This window comes from Apteryx mantelli, chromosome 4 (genome assembly GCF_036417845.1).
Source record: "Apteryx mantelli isolate bAptMan1 chromosome 4, bAptMan1.hap1, whole genome shotgun sequence".
Taxonomy (NCBI): Eukaryota; Metazoa; Chordata; class Aves; order Apterygiformes; family Apterygidae; genus Apteryx; species Apteryx mantelli.
In genome coordinates, this window is record NC_089981.1 from 49,755,561 (window position 1) to 49,762,959 (window position 7,399).

Below are 7,399 nucleotides of genomic sequence, written 5' to 3' on the forward strand. Positions count from 1 at the left end.
TAAGGGTTGTGGAAGGTCCGGAGTGATGTGAAGACAACGTCATTTGTTAGACAAATGTTCTTGAGAGTCTCTGCTGGTCTTCAGAGACGCTCTGACTTGTGACAATTCTCAATACTGCGGTGAGGAAGTTAGTAAGAAGGTTTGTTTCTTATGAAAATCTCTTTCAGTACAAGGTCAATAACACACATGACAACTGCAGGCTAAAAATTAGTGCATCATAAGGATGGAAAACCATCCCACAACATGAGAGGTTTTGGATTTGATTTCTGAGGGATTTCTGAGGAAGTGAGTACATTCCTGTATTCCTTTCTAGCCTAATAGATAAGATTGGGTACGGGATACACTGTCTTTCAATTTCAGTTTGCATGTAGTTTAAAAATTACAGAAAACGACCGAAAAATGTTCCTGATGGCTGCTGTGTGGCCGGTGTGAGAACAATTGATGATCCCCTTGTGGGGCCAAGAGTAGAAGTGTCTATCTCACACAGTTATTTAGAATGAACTGGCTTCTGTAGGGGGCAGGGATTATTTTTGGCAAGGGAGCCAAAAAGACTGTGGAGGCCTAATCTACATTTTTGTTCCTAGAACTGGCTGTGCCAGCTCAGGATTGATGGAAATCTTGTCCTTATGATGCTTTGCTCTGTGGAAAGAGGATTCAGAGAAGCATTAAATGTACAATACACTGTTTGTTTTAAAAGTAGCAGAATATCTATTTCCAGTCTTCTAATACTTTGACCCTGAAATTTGTTTGTAATTAAATAGTCTTGTGTTACCAGGTAGCCACTGAAGCAAAAGAACTGTTGTTATAAAGACAGTGGGGTAGGGAAAAACAGCCTGACCGGATACCTTCTGGCAATACCTGGAAAGCACATCTGTTCCATGAAGTCACAAGGGAAAAGCACCTCTTTCTTCTGCACATTCTGCAAGACAAAAATGAATTGAGCTGAGAGAGATTTCAGAGAAACTGAGGTAGCTACAAAGCAGGGGGTAGTTTCTAAATGTTCATTCTTGCTGTTAGTTTTTGATGTTTCTATCTGTTCACAGACTCACAGCCTTCTTTTCAATACTGGGGATGCTTCAGGTTATCTCTATCTCGTCCAGCTGGGATCTGCTTCCCATTATAGAAAGAATGAAATGGGGGTTGGAACCTTCCCCACTTCCTTGTTGTAGATAAACCCACCTACACATGATAGATGTGTATGTTAAGTGACTGCATTGCAGTGACTTGTAATGCATTAACTGTTGTGTCAAGATAAGATGGCTGGAGAAAACTAGGAATCCATAAAATGTAGTATCAACAGAAAATCAGTCACCAAAAAGGCAATACAGCTGAAGGTTTCTTACTCTTAGCAATCATCACGTTTTCTACAACATGCCAAACTCTGTATCCCCTAAAGAGCTTTTTATCCTCTTTGCAGCAGAAGAGAACTTGACTTTTGTGGCTTTATTCCAAAATGGAGCCATTGGTGTTCGGTCATTTCATAATGTGCTGATGAATTGAAAAGCCAGCCTTGACATGGGTGTGCCAACTGCCATAGCTTCCCACCAGAATAATCATGTATCAGTCAATGAATAGATGGGAGGAATTCTGGGCTGCTGGTGATTAGGCATGCCATTGAAATTTTGGTCTTCAAGGCAATAGATGTAAGGAGATTTTTGTACTGGGAGGAAAATCCTACAGTCTCAAATGAAACCAGTTGTCCTGTAAGTCACAAGGTAGGTACAGAATGCCGCCCAGAATGACTGTGTGACTGAAAAAATAAGGCTTCTGGCATAATACCCCAGACATCTCTCTTATGTCAGAGAAAAAAACCCTTCCATGATTGATCCAGGGGTCGCAGTGTAGATGGGCTCATGAGGCTGGAGAGACACGTCACTGAGCCCTTGGGGGCTCAACGCTTCAGATTTCTCCCCTTGTCACAGTGTTTCCAGTCATGTAAACATACCTGAATAGGAGAAAAATGTACTTTCAGATTCCTTTCCTTTTCAGCTGTATACACTACCTCCAGGTTGCCTGTTGCTACCCCATGTGAGGCCTAATTGAAGTTTACACTATGCTGCTTGGTATTCATTTACTTCTGGTGGCCACAGACTAAGATTACAGGTTTGGGAACCAGTGCATAATTGTATGGGCAGCTTCTTGTATTATTTTTCTCTACCTTCCTCTGTAAAGTGTGAACCTTTCTTTTGAACTCTGAAGTGATCGTATTGTTACAATGTGTGTATGTAGAGATTTGTTTTGATATGACTTGTGTGGACGACCTTTGCTCCTTTTATCTCACACTCAGTTTTCTTAAGTGCTTGATATCTTTGCCAGCCTTTTGTTGGGGAGAAGCGGTGGTAGGGTGGGTTCTTACACTTCAAAATTTGGCATTTTTGAGGGAAATATGCACAGCTTTAAGTAGAGCAGCATGAGAATTTAGGGTGCTTCCAACTGTTTTTTAGTCCTGATCTGATTTCTTCCAAGAGAATTAGATTGGTTTTGAAACCCTCAGAAAAAATGTTGCTTGAAGCTACAAGCCAGCACTGATCAAGAAGGCCCATCAGTTTGTCATGCATGGAAATGTGCATTATGTTTCTCCCCAGTTTGAAGGTATCTTAATACAGAGTGAATCACATCCTCTGCTCGTGAAAACTGACATTGCTTCATTGAAGCTAATGGAGCTACCACAGTCTGCACCAAACAAGGATCAGGCCTTCTATGTTTTGGTGGTCAGGAAAACCATGAGCGAAATCCTACAAGGGTTTGAGAGAAGAGGGCCATATGTGCTGAAACCTCTCAACTTTGCAGGATTTCTTTGGTATTCATACACATTTGCAAGAATGTATTCCAAGCATCTTGTACTGTTATTAGTAACTTGTACTGTAGTTTGTTAGCAGTGTTGACTACCTACGTAGCTAATATTCTGTTGCAACTTAGAAAAAAGTGTTAACAATTACAGAAAATGAGTTTAGAACTCGTATGTACTTTTTTTTATATATTAAAGCACTTCAATTAAAAATACAAGGAAAAATGTGCCTGTATCCTTTGTTGTATGTCTAAACATCTGTGTGGAAAGAGATGTAAGAGCTCTCTCCAGGAGTTTGCTTTGATACTACCAGAAAGAGATGGTCAAAATCTGGTGCAGGACTCTCGATGTTGAAGTTTATTCAACAAACAGAAGATGTCAGTAACCTACTCCAATACTCCAAGTAAAGCAACTAAAGCTTTCCTTGAGACTGAAGCTTAGGCCAGACAAACCCCGGGTGTTTGTGGGAACACTGAGCCATTGCTAAGTGATGATTCACGCAGACCTGAGATGTTACAGCAGAGGTGGTAACTGAGGAGGAGTTAATGAATGAATCTATCTCTGTGTTGGAGTTCCTTTATTTTTAATCACAAAATTCCTTAGAAGTCATTGGGAGTCTGTCGATGCAAAAGTGGAGGAAAAGCTTCCACATTCCAGAATTATTTCAAGACTACTGGAAATTTGTGGGTTTGGGTAATGGAAGAATGGCATTAGAAACTGCATGCTACAGACACAGGCAACACATGGCCCTTGCCACACATCTCAGGAACTGTTTTCCTTTCACTGGCCCATGCATGAAATGTGCATATCCAAACACTTTTCTGGATCACATCACTGTGGGATAAGAGCGCGTAAACAGACATCTCTAAAGCAGCTTGTGATTTGGTGATCTCAGCCCAGTTCTTAGTAGCCAGATGCCCATAATATGAAAACAACCATCAGAACTGTCTCTTTTGCTGGCACTGTTAAATCAAAGGGACAATGGGGGAGAATGGCAGTCTTATTTCTACAAAGAGCCCTTCAATGTCAAATTTGCCATACAGTAGAGTAGCATTCACCTCTGTGGTGCAGAGGTGGCACAGAGACCACAGCCACTCCAGAGAGGAACAAAAGCCCTCAGACAGCACACAATTAATCCAGCATCTATTAAACCAAGCACGGGTAATTTTGAAGGAACGTAACAGATTTCTGCTTTAAATTATTCTGAGCACTATTTTTTTAACTCTACACGGTATGCACAGCTCAAAGTGAAAAACAGAAACCTGTGTTTCTAGCAGCTGTTATCTTCCCGGTAGCTGCTTTGCCTCCCCAGCTTCTCATAATCCTGAGAGAAAAACCAAGTAAAGCTGAGCAGAGGAACGACACTAAACCATCACTGACTTTCCTACTGCCCACAGCCATGTTCAGGTGCCCCATGTAGGAGCAATTAGCTCCATGAACAAGGGACCTGGCTTCCTATGGATTTATGACAGTATGTTGCCTTGGTGCCAGAGACTTGGGGAGTTAGTCTCTCTTGAATCCAGATGAGGATTTTATCAGCAATAGACTCTAGAATGGCTTAACGAACTTTGAAGTTGCAATACAGAAAAAAGATGTATTGCACACTAAATACAGTGACCAAATGTAGTGGTGGGGGTGTAAAAGATAATATAGAAACAGATCATACACAGGTCCTTCCTTAGCAGTAAGGAATGTATCCAAAAATGGGATTGCTGCTGTTTTTATTTCCATAAGGTCTGTATACATGTAAAACTTTTTCTGGTACAACTGTATTGATTTGGAGTGTGATTGCAAATGTGGTGGTGCCAATAAAAGCGGTAGAGTAGTTGCAGCTGTATAGTGTAAAGGTATAAATAAATGGTATGTTTTCATAGAAGGGGAAAATTACCCAGAGATCTAAGCTGGACATGTGTTTTTTAACCTATTTACAAATGCTTTGGAAAAGAGGATGAAAAGTGAGGTGAAAAGTTTACTGAGACTGAAAAATTGTTCTGGGTAGTCAAACAAAAGTTGACTGTGAAGAGTTGCAGAAATTTCTCACGATAATAAGTGACTGGGTAGTAAAATGACACATGAAATTTACTGTAGATAAATGCAAAGTAATGCTTCTGGGGAAAAAAACCCTAATTATACATGCATAATGAGGGGCTCTAAATTAGCCATCACTGCACAGGAAAATGAGCTCAGCATTGTTGTTGCTAATTCTGAGGAAATGACAGGTCAAGGCTGAGCAGGTGTCAAAAAGGCAAGTAAAATGTTAGGAATTATTAGGAGGAGATAAAAAGAGGAGGAAACAGAAAACATCATTAGGCCCCTGCATAAATCTACTTTGTGTCTATCCTGTGCTGGATACAGCTTGCAGCACTGGCCTCTTCTCCAACTCCCATCTATCCCTGCACCTTCACCTCCACCCCAGCACACATCCAAAAGCATACAGGAGAGCTAGGAAAGGCACAAGAAGGAAAGACAGGGATCACCAGAGCTATTGGACCACTTCCATGTGAGGAGAGAATAAATACAGTAGGACTCTTTGGCTGGGAACAGAGATGGCAAAGGATGATTTGATGGAAGCCTAAAAAATCATGAATGACATAGGAGTTAGGGGGCACTAAATGAAATTATCTGGCAGTGAGCTTAAAGCGAAAATAACTATGCCCTTTTTCATATGATGTGTAATTACATTGTGGAGCTCTGCCCCAAGATGTTACAGGGACCAAGAGTACAAATGCGCTTGAAAAGACATTGACAAAAGCACTATAGACAGGTCTGCAGGTTTGTCAGGAACCAGCCACCCTACGAACTAGCTGCATCTCCAGCCCCAGAAGTCCCCAAGCATCAGGCTTCCAGTAGGTGAGCAGATGCAACTAAACTGGGGTGGGTGCTTGATACTTGCCCTAAGTTAATTTCCCAACCAGATGTCTGACCTGGCACCCTACAGCATCCTTTGGTTCTTACATTGGTAGAGCCTATTTCTATTTCTGGGTATGTTTTACTACCACTTGAGCTTATGCCCATACTGGGAGATGAAAATCTATTTGACACTTTAACTACACTCCTTCTTGATCAAGTTATGCTGTCCCCTCTTATTTAATTTTGCAGAGTTGATAAAATGTTATCCAACATCTTGTGGTGGAAGCTTTAGGTTTTTTTCTGGCCCCAAAATGGTATGAAACAATAAGACCAAACTCAGCAAGCCACAGCTAAATCCAGGGGGTGTAAACCTAGCACCACAAAAGCAAATGGCAAAACTCCCATCCACTTCTGTGGGTCTAGTATTTCATCCCTAAGTACACGAGCTTCCCGGGGAGCTGTGACAGTGATTCCAAAGATTGAAGGAAGCCTTTTGCAACAGTGGAAATTGATTTAATGGCATTTATCATGAGCTCCCAAAAGGGCCTAGTGCAAATGGCTGTTTTGATACCACACTAGCTCACTGCTTTGCAGTTTCTGTTTCAATTATTTTTTTAAATGACCACTTTTTTCCTGGGAAACGTGAATCTGTAGGAACTGAGAGAGCCTCCTCCCCAAGGCAGCCTGCCTGGTGCTGAAGGGAAGAAAGGGCTGTCAGTCTTGAAGAGAAGCTACAGAGAGCAAAAGTACCTCCCCGGCAGCCTGACCTTGGCAAGGAGACAGGAGACTCAACATTCACGACAGCGGCAGCTCCCTTTAATAAATATTTCACGGCAGAGAACCGCAGACTTGGGGAGAAGATGGAGGGCAGGGTTCAGCCTGTGACGCAAGGTGATGTGACCGGACCTTGTCTAGAGAGGCTGGAGGCCACCTAATTGGCATTCCCGCTCCATGCTTACGAAGAGCATTCTGCAGTCCTCTGGGAACAAAAAAATAATTAAAAGGCCCCTCAGCACACAGTGTTGCTAATGGGCTATTGCCTGAGATGTGATGTTTTTGTGCTCAATTAGAGCTAACCAACACAGCCTGCTAAAAATTCATGTCTCCCTCTGAGAGACACCTGGACGGACCAAACCTCCTCTTCTGCTGCATGATGGCCCTTGTCACACAGTGCCCTGCAGTGTTTGTGATAAGGAGATAAAGGCAGAGGCGATAGCTAAGCTTCATGCAGCAAAGTACACAGCACTTTATTTACTGTGTTGCACACTAAGCTCCAACGTTGTGAATGCCTGAGTGAGTGAGCCTGGTACAGGAGGCAAAGCTGTTCTGTTCAGAGAAGTAATCCTAGCACACCCGGACACCTCAGCGGTGACCTTGAGCTGCAGAATGACTGTGCATATGGTGTGAAGCAAAGGCCTTGGATCTCTTCCAGGCAAGAGCTTGTTCCCGCATTTCATGTCTGTGTGGACTTCTGGCTTCTCCTGGCATATCCAAAGCTTAGCTGGTGCCAGCTGCGGCTGCCTAGCATAAGAATTTCTCCAGTAACACCCCCCCCCTTATCTCCCTCTCACCCCCAACTTTACGCTCTGCACAGATCTTATGTGATGATGCTAAGGGACCTATCAACACCTTTTGCATTTTCTCAGGAGGGATTTGGCCACCTCAAGGCAATTTATTTCTGCAATTTCAGATTTGCCTTCTGTCCGGGCACCTCTTTTATTTAACAGCTCTGCTGTGGAGGGTCCCTTGCCAGGTTTGTGT